Source organism: Stegostoma tigrinum, chromosome 6, assembly GCF_030684315.1.
Source record: "Stegostoma tigrinum isolate sSteTig4 chromosome 6, sSteTig4.hap1, whole genome shotgun sequence".
Taxonomy (NCBI): Eukaryota; Metazoa; Chordata; class Chondrichthyes; order Orectolobiformes; family Stegostomatidae; genus Stegostoma; species Stegostoma tigrinum.
In genome coordinates, this window is record NC_081359.1 from 110,058,485 (window position 1) to 110,071,864 (window position 13,380).

Below are 13,380 nucleotides of genomic sequence, written 5' to 3' on the forward strand. Positions count from 1 at the left end.
TGACTGAGCTGTTTTATGTGATCTCTGTAGTTGGGATCAGCCAATGTATTTAGCTGATATGACCTGCTATTTCCTCATTAACTCTCCATTCTCCCTCCCTACAGAACCAACGCCCACTTTACCCAATCATCACTTTTTAAAACACCTGTCAAATCTCTTTCTATTCTGATTTTATATTCTTAGCTAACTTCCTCTAAAACTCTAATTCCTTCATGAATCACTGTCTTAGTCATTCTCTGAGAAATCATCTGACCTACCTTTCATGCATTTACTGTACATGATCTTTCCTCAACTTCTAAATCTATTTTGTTTTAATTCAAACTGTCGCGAAACAGGTACATGTGAAAAATTCACATCTTGCCTTCTTTCTTCAATTACAAGGACAAACAGAAGAAAATTAAAATATATTGCACCACAGATTGTACAATTTGAGGCAACTTTTAAATAAAATAGTTTAAATCCCTTTAAATAAAAGTTTAACACTTTCCCTAACTTCTTTAATTAGCCATGGATACCTCCTTTTAAGAATGTTTCTTTACAATAGCAAGGTACTTAATCTGAATATTGTACAATCTCTGTTGAAATCTCAGAGATGTACAGCGCAGAAAAAGGCATCCTCACGAGCTGTTTTAACTTAATTTAACCTAGTTACTCTAACCCCATTGCTCAGCCCTTGGCCTATAGCCATGTCTACCTTGGTATCACAAATTCACATCTAAATATTTCTTCAATGTGAAGAGGGTTTCTGCCCCTCCCTCCCTGACAGGAAGTGAGTTCCAGATTCCCACCACCCTCTGGGTGAACAATGGTTTTCCTCACATTCTCCTCTTAACCCTCTGCCCCTTTAACTTAAATCTACACCCTTGGTCATTGATCCCTACACCAAGGGGAGAGTGTTTTCCTGTCTATCTTATCTGTGCCGCTCATAATTTTACACATCCCCTCTCTCAACGCACTCTGCTGTAGAGAAAATATCTGTTGATATCTCTCTGTTTATCTGCTATAGAGCTCTTGAGTCAAACAGCACAGAAACAGGCCCTTCAGTCCAACCAGTCCATGCCAAACATAATCCCAAATTAAACTAGTCCCACCTGCCTGATCCTTGCCCCATCCCTCCAAAATTTCCTATTCATCCATTAATCTAAATGTCCTTTATACATTATAACTGTAACCCCATCCACCACTTCCTCTCATTCCACACACGAACCATTCCCTGTGCAAAACAAATTGCCCCTCACATTTTTTGTAAACCGTTCTCCTGTCACCTAAACAACATGACCCATAGTCTTGAAACCCCACCGCCCCAGGGAAAGGACCCCTCACACTCACCTTATCCCTGCTCCTCATTATGTAATAAACCTCTATAAAAGTCACCCCCTCAATCTCCTACGCTCCAGTGAAAAATATCCCAGGCTATCCAGCCTCTCCTTATAACTCAAGTCCTCCATTCCCGGCCACATCCTGGTAAATCTCTTCTGAACCCTGTCCAGTTTAATCATATCCTTCCTTTAACAGGGAGACCAGAACTGCACACAGTACTCCAGAAGAGGCCTCGACAACATCCTGCACCGCCTCAACATGATGCCCCAGCTCCTACAGTTGGTACCCCAGTTCACTTCAATTTATATTTCATTGGCTTTCAAGAATTTTAGAATCTCCTGATGTTGTAAAAGGTGTTTATGTTGGAGCAGTACCGTGTCTCAGTGGTTAGTGCCACTGCTTCACGGTGCCAGGGGCCCGGGTTCGATTCCAGCCTCGGGTGACTGTCTGTGTGGAGTTTACACGTTCTCCCCGTGTCTGCGTGGGTGTTTCCTCCCACGGTCCAAAGATGTGCAGGTTAGGGAGGAAATGCAAGGTTACAGGGATAGGGTGGGGGTGTGGGTCTGAGCGGGATGTTCCTTGACGGATCAGTGTAATTTGACAGGCTGAATGGTCTAATTCCACACTGTCGGGATTCTATAACAGTGTAGATCCTAAAAATATTGGTGGAGCTGGCTGATGAAGTTTCGAGAACATTGTAGGGATTCTATGATAAATGTACTTCCTTTACTAATGAAGGAACCAAGTTAATCCCTGGGCATAGGGGAAGTCCCAAATAATCACCATTGTTGATTAATGGGTTTTTCGGTTCGGATGGTGAGCTGTGGGTGTGCTAATGTGGAAAACACAGAATGAAATATCACCAACAGAAAATCCTAAAAACTACTAGAAACACACACATGAGCAAAGAGAGAGAGAGAGAGAGAGAGAGAGATACAGACAGGCAGGAGAGAGAGATCCACACAGGCAGAAACAGCCAGAAAGAGAGAAAGAGAGAGACACACACAGACAGAAACAGAGAGAGAGAGAGAAAGAGAGAAACACACAGGTAGAAACAGCCAGAAAGAGAGAAAGAGAGAGACACACAGACAGAAACAGAGAGAGAGAGTGTGTGATGCACTCAGACAGAAACAGAGAGGGAGATACACACAGACAGAAACAGAGAGAGAGAGATACACACAGACAGAAACAGAGAGGGAGATACAGACGGACAGAAACAGAGAGGGAGATACACACAGACAGAAACAGAGAGAGAGATACACACAGACAGAAACAGAGAGGGAGATACAGACAGACAGAAACAGAGAGAGAGATACAGACAGACAGAAACAGAGAGAGAGATACACACAGACAGAAACAGAGAGGGAGATACAGACAGACAGAAACAGAGAGAGAGATACACACAGACAGAAACAGAGAGAGAGATACACACAGACAGAAACAGAGAGGGAGATACACACAGACAGAAACAGAGAGGGAGATACAGACAGACAGAAACAGAGAGAGAGATACACACAGACAGAAACAGAGAGAGAGATACACACAGACAGAAGCAGAGAGGGAGATACAGACAGACAGAAACAGAGAGGGAGATACACACAGACAGAAACAGAGAGAGAGATACAGACAGACAGAAACAGAGAGGGAGATACAGACAGACAGAAACAGAGAGAGAGAGATACAGACAGACAGAAACAGAGAGAGAGAGATACACAGACAGAAACAGAGAGGGAGATACACACAGACAGAAACAGAGAGAGAGATACACACAGACAGAAACAGAGAGGGAGATACAGACAGAAACAGAGAGAGAGATACAGACAGACAGAAACAGAGAGGGAGATACACACAGACAGAAACAGAGAGAGAGATACAGACAGACAGAAACAGAGAGAGAGAGATACACACAGACAGAAACAGAGAGGGAGATACAGACAGACAGAAACAGAGAGAGAGATACACACAGACAGAAACAGAGAGGGAGATACACACAGACAGAAACAGAGAGAGAGATACACACAGACAGAAACAGAGAGAGAGATACAGACAGACACAAACAGAGGGGGAGATACACACAGACAGAAACAGAGAGGGAGATACAGACAGACAGAAACAGAGAGAGAGATACACACAGACAGAAACAGAGAGGGAGATACAGACAGACAGAAACAGAGGGAGAGATACACACAGACAGAAACAGAGAGGGAGATACAGACAGACAGAAACAGAGAGAGAGATACAGACAGAGAGAAAGAGAGAGGGAGATACAGACAGACAGAAACAGAGAGGGAGATACACACAGACAGAAACAGAGAGGGAGATACAGACAGATAGAAACAGAGAGACAGATACAGAGAGGGAGATACAGACAGACAGAAACAGAGAGAGATACACACAGACAGAAACAGAGAGGGAGATACAGACAGACAGAACCAGAGAGAGAGAGATACAGACAGACAGAAACAGAGAGAGAGATACACACAGACAGAAACAGAGAGAGAGAGAAAGAGAGAGACACACAGACAGAAACAGAGAGGGAGATACAGACAGACAGAAACAGAGAGAGAGATACACACAGACAGAAACAGAGAGGGAGATACAGACAGACAGAAACAGAGAGAGAGATACACACAGACAGAAACAGAGAGGGAGATACAGACAGACAGAAACAGAGAGAGAGATACAGACAGACAGAAACAGAGAGGGAGATACAGACAGACAGAAACAGAGAGAGAGAGATCCAGACAGACAGAAACAGAGAGGGAGATACAGACAGACAGAAACAGAGAGAGAGATACGCACAGACAGAAACAGAGAGGGAGATACACACAGACAGAAACAGAGAGGGAGATACAGACAGACAGAAACAGAGAGAGAGATACACACAGACAGAAACAGAGAGGGAGATACAGACAGACAGAAACAGAGAGGGAGATAAAGACAGACATACAGAAACAGAGAGAGAGATACACACAGACAGAAACAGAGAGGGAGATACAGACAGACAGAAACAGAGAGAGAGATACAGACAGACAGAAACAGAGAGGGAGATACAGACAGACAGAAAGAGAGAGAGAGATACAGACAGACAGAAAGAGAGAGGGAGATACAGACAGACAGAAACAGAGAGGGAGATACACACAGACAGAAACAGAGAGGGAGATACAGACAGACAGAAAGAGAGAGAGAGATACACACAGACAGAAACAGAGAGGGAGATACAGACAGACAGAAACAGAGAGAGAGATACACACAGGCAGAAACAGAGAGGGAGATACAGACAGACAGAAACAGAGAGAGAGAGATACAGACAGACAGAAACAGAGAGAGAGATACGCATAGACAAAAACAGAGAGAGAGATACAGACAGACAGAAACAGAGAGAGAGATACACACAGACAGAAACAGAGAGGGAGATACAGACAGACAGAAACAGAGAGAGTGATACAGACAGACAGAAACAGAGAGAGTGATACAGACAGACAGAAACAGAGAGAGAGATACACATAGACAGAAACAGAGAGGGAGATACAGACAGACAGAAACAGAGAGAGAGAGAAAGAGAGAGACACACAGACAGAAACAGAGAGAGAGATACAGACAGACAGAAACAGAGAGGGAGATACACATAGACAGAAACAGAGAGGGAGATACAGACAGACAGAAACAGAGAGAGAGAGATACAGACAGACAGAAACAGAGAGAGAGATACACACAGACAGAAACAGAGAGAGAGTTACAGACAGACAGAAACAGAGAGAGAGATACACACAGACAGAAACAGAGAGGGAGATACAGACAGACAGAAACAGAGAGGGAGATACAGACAGACAGAAACAGAGAGAGAGAGAAAGAGAGAGACACACAGACAGAAACAGAGAGAGAGATACAGACAGACAGAAACAGAGAGGGAGATACAGACAGACAGAAACAGAGAGAGAGATACAGACAGACAGAAACAGAGAGGGAGATACAGACAGACAGAAACAGAGAGAGAGATACAGACAGACAGAAAGAGAAAAAGACAGCAAGACAAAGAGAGAGATGCACAGTCACAGGCAGAAAAAGAAACAGAGAGACTGTGAGAGATTCACAAGCAATAAGAGAGGGAAAGACACACACAGGCAGAATGACACACAGAGACACAGACGGACAGAGAGAGAGACTCACTGACAGACATCACATTATACACTCGCACCATCCTTTGGGTGAAAAGGTTTTCCTCAAATCCCCTCTATACTGCCTTTCACCTTAAAATTGTGCTCCTTGTCATCGACCCTTCAGCTGAGGGGAACAGCTGCTTTCTATCCCTAGAATCACAGAATCACATAGTACAGAAAAGGCCCTTCAGCCTATCAAGACTGTACTGTCAAAAATCTACTGCTTCCTACACAAGTCCCATTTCCTACAGGAGGCCCTGTATTCACCCTGTCTATGTCTCTCAAAGCCTTATACACCTCTATCAGGCCCCTCCTTAACCCTCTCTGCTCCAGAGAAAACAACCTGAGCTTATCTAACCTCTTTTCATCTCTGAAATGCCCCATCACAGGCAGCCTCCTGGTGAATCTCCTCTTCACCCCCTCCAGTACAAACACATCCTTCCTACAGTGCGATGACCATAGCTGCACACTGTACTCCAACAGCGGCCTAGCCAGCCCCAACTTCACCTCCCTACTCTTATAATCTAGGCTTTAACTCACAAAGGCAAGTGCTTTCTTAACTTCTCTATCACCTTCAGGGAGCTGTGGACAAATGCCCTCTGTCGCTCTAAGCCCTCTAGTGTCCCATCATTCATTGAAGAATCCTTGTATTATTCGGGGGCAGTTAAGAGACAACCACATTGCTGTGGGTCTGGAGTCACATATAGGCCCGAACAGGTAAGGATGGCATTTTCCTTCCCTAAAGGGAACATTAGTGAACCAGACGGGCTTTTACAATAACTGATGACAGTTGCCCTGACCCATGACAAGATTTCGAATCCCAGTTTTATTTACTGAATGTAAATTCTGCTCCGTGCCCTGGTGGGGATTTGAAACCATGTCCCCTGGGGCATTGATTGGGGCCTCTGGATGAGCAGGGCGATGGCAGTCCCACACTGCACCGCACCCCCCCCCCCCCCCACCCCCCCCCCCCCCCCCCCCCCCCCCGATAGGCAGCACACGGTCACAAGGCGGGATTGTCCCAAGGGGAACGGTGGGGACCCAGGACCTCACGGGCAGCGGAATGGATCCAGTAGAGTGCGGCCTGGACGGGCCTACTCAAACCTGTCTGCCGACTTCAAGGCTAACCACAGCTAAACCGGGGTGTGGTGGGGGTGGGGGCCTGAAGGCTGAGAGAGAGGTTGATAACTGCCCACTTTGGGACCACCTCAGGCACCTAACAATATCTGAGGAACTACAGGGAGGGAATGTCAAGGGTGGGGGTTGGGAGGGAAGGGTGGGGAACAGAGGGAGGAGGGGGTAGGGGAGGGGAAGGTGGAGATGAAGGGAGGAGGAGGGCGTGAGAATAATGAGGAGGGGGAGGGGAGAAGATAGGATAAATGGGAGGGGGAAGGAGAAGAGGGCGAGATGGGAGGGTTGGGGAAGGAGGGGAGGGATGGGCTCAGCATTGTAAAGCGGTCTGTCATGCTCTACTGGGGGGGTGGGGCTGAGGGGGATACTGCTTTCCTGAGGTGGGGGGAAATGGGTCACAGAGGGTCAGTTTCCCCCTGAAGGGTGACCCCCTCATGTGATGGGACAGGCGGCCGTGTCCAGAGTGCCAGCATCTGCAGGGGGGTAGAAATGGGGAGTTACCCCAGCCCCAAGACCCCCGCTTCAGCCCCCTTGCCCCCACCCTGTGTGAGGTGGGGGGGGGAGGTGGTGGTGCTGTCAGTTCCTGAGCATTGCTCATCCCATGACCCCAGGCAGCCCCTGCTTCGAAGAAAGGGCAGGGATAGGCTCCCCCAAACAGGAAGAAGCCCCATCAAAGACAGGGTCTCAACTGCTTAGGGGTCAGGATTTAGCTCTGTCCTCCCGCCCCCACAACCAGCCCCCTAAAGTTGGAACAGCAAGATCCCAGTTGATGCCAGTGCCTGGGGTGCTCAGCCCCCCAGTGTAAGGTGGAAGCGGGTCGGGGACAGAATTGGGCGACGCTACTGCTCGGCCTGCTGTGTTCATCCAGCTCCACACCGTGTTATCTCAGATTCTCCAGCACCAGCAGTTCCTACTGTCTCCAATGCAGGAATCAGTCAGGTGGAAAACTATGCCCCAGCCAGTGGTCATATTCCAGCGTTCCCCAGCCAGGCAGGAATGTCGCTCACCAGGAGACAGATAAGTTGGTGAGCCAGAACTGAGCACTAATCACTCTCTCACAGAGGCAATACAAACAAACTGTACCTCGAAACACTCTCAGCCAAAAAAAGATCTGACCATCAGCCCTTGAGTGGTCTTGGTCATATCCGTCAGCCTTGCCTCAAACGCCCAGCTCCAAGGAATTTCCAATGACTCAGCTCAAAGTAAAGGGCAGAAATAAATATCCAAAACTCTGCTGTTTTGTTTGCTACGATCAGTAGTTCTGAGCAAGTACGGTTACTTCCTGCTCAGTGCTTTTTGAGGTGGGGAGGGGATATGTTAAAAAGAACTTCCTGCAGTAAGTTCCCCACGCTTGTGTCTGTGCCCAGGAGCTGTGTTCTTGCAGACTCTCACTCACTCAAACACAGCAAAAGGCATCAGCAGCCAGACTGTCCCGGAACCACAAAGAAAGATCAAAGACACCAGCGTTCTTTCCTTAAAATAAATCATTTCCTTTGACGCTGTAAATGAAACATGAGTCCAAGCATCAGACATCAATCATCTTCTACAGCAGATACAGACATCAGGAAGAGAGTTCAGCTCCCAACTCTCTCTCTCTCTCTCTCTCTCTCTCTGTACCCCACCACCTACCCCCTGGCTCTCTGGGGATCCCCTCATTCTCCCCTCTGTCTCTCCGCATTACACACCCACATTCATTCTCTCCGGCAACCTCCTTCCCCTTGGGAGCTCTCTCTCCCTCCACACCTTCACCCCCCTCATATTCCCTCTCTGTTCAAGGCTGACAGAGACAGATTTTTTAATCTGGAAGGGCATCAAGGGTTATAGGGAAAAGGCAGGAGAGTGGAGTTGAGGATTAGATCAGGCGTAATCACAAAACATCTCCTCCTCAGCACTCACATTTTATCACAGTCGTCCATTTCTGAAAGTGACCTGTTTGTTGCCTCCTCTCTATTCTCAACCTACACCAATCCCATTCTGCATTTCTCAGGCACGGGCATACAGCACAGTCCAATCCAACCACTCCCAGCCAGTGTTCCCACTCTGACCTGGTCTCACTGTCAGCACTGGCAGAACGAGCTGCCAGAGGGAGTGGTGCAGGCTGGTACAATTATAACATTTAAAAGGCATCTGGGTGGGTACACGGATAGGACGGATTTGGAAGGATATGGGCCGAGCGCTGGTACATGGGGCCGGGTCAGATTGGGAAATCTGGTCAGTACAGATGAGACCAACCAGTTTCCATGCTGTGTGACTCTAAAAACAATACTCCACCTTTCTATAGCGCCTTCACAAAGCAAACCTTCCACAGCACTTCACAGGAGTGTTAATCAATCAAAATCCACCAGCAGTACCACATCAGGAGACATTAGGGACGATGGCCAAGCATTCCATCACACAAGGCAGTTTTTAAAAGCCCCTTAAAGGGGAAGGAAGGCAGAGAAAGGGTCCCAGAGCCTGGGTCCAGGCGGAAGAGGTGTGTGCCAAATTGCAGTGTGGTTAGGATTGACAGTGCTCCAGAGGCCAGAACCACAGGAGAGCAGTGAGCTCAGAGCAGAAGCACAGGCCCTGGAGGGATCTCAAGATGACAATGAGATTCTGAAATAATAAAATGTGAGGCTGGATGAACACAGCAGGCCAAGCAGCATCCCAGGAGCACAAAAGCTGACGTTTCGGGCCTAGACCCTTCATCAGAGAGGGGGATGGGGAGAGGGTTCTGAAATATATAGGGAGAGAGGGGGAGGCGGACGGAAGATGGAGAGTAAAGAAGATAGGTGGAGAGGAGAGTATAGGTGGGGAGGTAGGGAGGGGATAGGTCAGTCCAGGGAATAGCATGGCTTTGCTGGGACCAAGAGCTGAGAGAAATCAGTGGGTACAGGGTGGAGAAGCAGTGTAGGATTCAGTGCAAAGTCAGACAGCAGAGAGGAGGGTGCGTGGTCATGAGGCTTATCCCAGAGAGTGGGGGCTGTCGATTGCGGAAGTGACAAAGAGACAGGAGGGGGGGATCTTTGCCTTTGGCAGAAACACAAGATTTCAGAATTCCAACCTGCAACACAACAAGGGGGCCAGCTCAGTTCAGCTCCACCCTCCCTCTCCCCAAACCTCCATCTCTCTCTCTCCCCCAAACCCCCACCCCCTCCCTATCTCTCTTTCCCCCTTCCTCCCTCCCCCCTCCCCACCCCTCTGTTCCCACCTCCTCCCCCTCCCTCTCTTACCCCATCTCACCCCTCCCTCTCTTCAACCCCTCACCCCTCCCTCTCTTCCCCACTCCCCCTCCCCCTCTCTCTCACCTTCTCTCCCTCTTCCCCCACTCCCTCTCCCCCTCCCCTCCCCCTCTCTCCCCTTCCCCTCTCTCCCTCTCCCCTCCCTTCTATCTATCCCCTCTCCATCCGCACCCTCCCTCTCATCCGCCTCCCTGCCCCTTCTCCCCCTCCCCCCTCCCCCTCCACATCTCCAACCTCCCCCTTTCCCCCTCTCGCTCTCTCCCTCTCTCCCCTCCCCCCTCCTTCTCTCCCCCCTCTCCCCCTCCCTCTCCCTCTTTCCCCTCCCCCCTCCTCCTCCTCTCCTCTCCCCCTCCCTCTCTCCCCTCTCCCCATCTCCCCTCCCCCTCCTCCTCACTCCCCCTTTCCTCCTCTCCCTCTCCCCCTCTCCCCCTCCTCGTCTCTGCCCTCCCCCTCTCCCTCTCCCAAACAGTGAGGGGGTGAGCTGCAATGACACAGTATGGAACTGCAGGAGCACAGCGGCCCACGGCAGCATCAGAGGAGCCACTGTTGTTGGAGACGACAACCTCGGCCACCCAGGGGCTGGAAGGAGATCAGCAGCTGCTTGTTTCACCCATCGGCACCCACTCCCCTGCTCGAGGTGGGAGCCGAGGGCTGGAGCTGGGGAGAGACAGAGACGGGTGGGCGGGGGAATGTGACAGAGACAGACAGAGACAGAGGGGGAGAATGTGAGAGAGAGAGAGAGACAGAGAGAGATGGGGGGGAATGTGAGAGAGAGAGACAGAGACAGAGAGAGACAAAGGGGGATGTGAGAGAGAGAGAGAGACAGACAGAGAGGGATGAGTGAGAGGGACAGAGACACAGAGACAGAGGGGGATGTGTGTGTGAGACAGACAGAGAGAGACAAAGGGGATTGTGAGAGAGAGAGAGGGATGTGAGAGAGTGAGAGAGAGAGACAAAGGGGGTTGTGAGTGAGACAGAGAGAGAGAGACAGGGAGAGACAAACGGGGATGAGAGGGGGGGCATGTGAGAGCAAGAGAGAGAGAGAGACAGACAGAGAGGGATGAGTGAGAGGGACAGAGACACAGAGACAGAGGGGGATGTGTGTGTGAGACAGACAGAGAGAGACAAAGGGGATTGTGAGAGAGAGAGAGGGATGTGAGAGAGTGAGAGAGAGAGACAAAGGGGGTTGTGAGTGAGACAGAGAGAGAGAGACAGGGAGAGACAAACGGGGATGAGAGGGGGGGCATGTGAGAGCAAGAGAGAGAGAGAGAGAGAGAGAGAGAGACAGGCAGAGGGGTATAAGAGAGAGACACAGAGACAGAGGGGGATGTGTGCGTGAGAGAGAGAGACAGAGAGAGTTAAAGGGGGTTGTGAGAGAGAGAGAGAGAGAGATGTGAGAGAGTGAGAGAGAGAGACAAAGGGGGACATGAGAGAGAGAGAGAGGGATGTGAGAGAGTGAGAGAGAGAGACAAAGGGGATCGTGAGAGAGAGAGAGAGGGATGTGAGAGAGTGAGAGAGAGAGATAAAGGGGGTTGTGTGAGAGAGAGAGAGAGATGTGAGAGAGTGAGAGAGAGAGACAAAGGGGGTTGTGAGAGAGAGAGAGAGATGTGAGAGAGTGAGAGAGAGAGATAAAGGGGGTTGTGAGAGAGAGAGAGAGATGTGAGAGAGTGAGAAAGAGAGACAAAGGGGGTTGTGAGAGAGAGAGAGATGTGAGAGAGTGAGAGAGAGAGACAAAGGGGGTTGTGAGAGAGAGAGGGATGTGAGAGAGAGAGATGTGGAGGGGGGTGATGTGAGTGAGACAGAGAGAGAGAGACGGACAGTGAGAGAGACAGAGGGGGGATGAGAGAGGGAGAGAGAGAGAGAGAGAGGCAGAGGGTGAGGGAGACGGTGAGGGAGAGAGAGGGATGGAGGGAGAGAGGGAGGAGCGAGACGGAGCGTGAGAGGGAGGGAGAGGGGGAGGGGGCAGAGGGAGAGAGCAAGGGGGAGAGAGGGATGGAGGGAGAGAGGGAGGGAGAGTGGGAGGAGGGAGAGGGAGAGCCCAACTCTGCCGAAGCTATTGTCTGGTTCAGTAAAGGTGTAGCTCACCTGCCGGAGAGTTTGCGTCACATCACAGTTACAGCTCCCCCGCCAGTCACTGCCTTTTCCTGGGAACGGGGTTGGGGCGGGGGCGGGGGGGGGGGGGGGCGGTGCTTTAGAAGACAGTCCCCACAGGCTCAGGCCATCACCATCCCGCTCCTGCCAGGCGGCTGGTAAAGTGCAACTCGCTCAGGACAAGTGCTGCCAGGCAGTGGGTGGGTAACCCCCCCACCGACACACCCCAGGCACAGACAGGTGAGGAGCGCGCCTTAAAAGGGGCACGTCACAGCAAATCAGAGCCAGGCCGGGCCCCACACTGACAACAACAACAGTTCCACATTGACACTTTCCCTCGGGGCAACATGGGCGTCGCTGGCTGGGCCGCAAATCATCAAGAGTCTCCATGAACTGCACAATGCCGAGGCACAAAAACGGTGCGGCCATTTGGCCCATCATACCAATTCTATTCCCTGGCGTCAATCTCCTGCCTTTCCCCGGACCCCTGTACACCGCTTCAATCCAGTGCCCCTCCCAAATGCCTCCAGTAAACCAGCCCCCACCACATTTCCACATCCAACTACTTCCTGTGTGGGAAATAATCTCTTCCTCTTCTGTAAAACATTTTAAAGTTACATCTACTTTTCCTCAATTGATTTACAACAGTGTCTCCCTATTCCACTCACTCTACAGCGCTCCTGATATTGAAAGCCTCTATCAGATCTCCCTCTCACCAAGGAGAACAGTCCCAGCTTCTTCAAACTATCTTGAAAACCATCTCTCTAATGTCCACCATCACCTCCTCACTCCTGCTCCACTTCCCCCCCCCGATTAATAAGCAGAAGAGGAATCAGACTGAACTCGAAATGCAAATTCTCCGTGTGCTCCCAGACCTTCCGAATGCCTGCGCCGTTCTCTTTGTTTCAGACTTCCAGTATCTGTAGTATTCTACCTTTAGTTAGAGAATCATACGATCCCTATGGTGTGGCAGCAGGCCATTCAGCCCATAAACCCCACACCGACCCTCTGAAGAGTATCCCTCCCACCCACTCACCTGCAACCCCACATTCCCCATGCCTAACCCATCTAGCCTGCACACTTTGGGGTAATTTAGCACGGTCAATCCACCCTAACCTGCACATCTTTGGACCATGGGAGGAAACCAGAGGGAACCCACGCGGACACAGGGAAAGTGCCTAAACTCCCCGCAGACAGTCGCCTGAGGCTGGAATCGAACCCAGGTCCTTGGTGTTGAGAGGCAGCAGTGCTAACCGCTGAGCCACTGTGCCACCCTAGTTCCTCCTTAATGCTCCACAGTAGCATGTGATTACAGCTGGAGACCTGGAAACCTCTCTCAGGATCCTGAAGCAGGGCAGTAGCTGAAACGTGGACTGCCCCTTTCCTCCTGATGCTGCCTGGCCTGCTGTGTTCTCCCAGTCCTCATGTCTGTCTACCTTGGGTTCCAGCATCTGCAG

General features: G+C 50.2%; 1 protein-coding gene across 8 annotated transcripts in view; it reads right to left on the reverse strand.

Annotated features, from left to right (window-relative positions):
• The window catches only part of LOC125453592 (arf-GAP with Rho-GAP domain, ANK repeat and PH domain-containing protein 1), a 189,778-nt gene that overhangs the window by 117,577 nt on the left and 58,821 nt on the right, over positions 1 to 13,380 (reverse strand). The window contains exon 1 of one of the 8 annotated variants that reach the window (XM_059646862.1): positions 11,918 to 12,001. The exons of 6 other annotated variants lie outside the window; for them this stretch is intronic. The gene's annotated coding sequence lies outside the window, so the exon portion shown is untranslated. Of the gene's footprint in view, positions 1 to 7,694; positions 7,889 to 11,917; positions 12,002 to 13,380 lie in introns of those variants that run through there. One more of the 8 variants, XM_059646861.1, reaches the window with a different exon arrangement.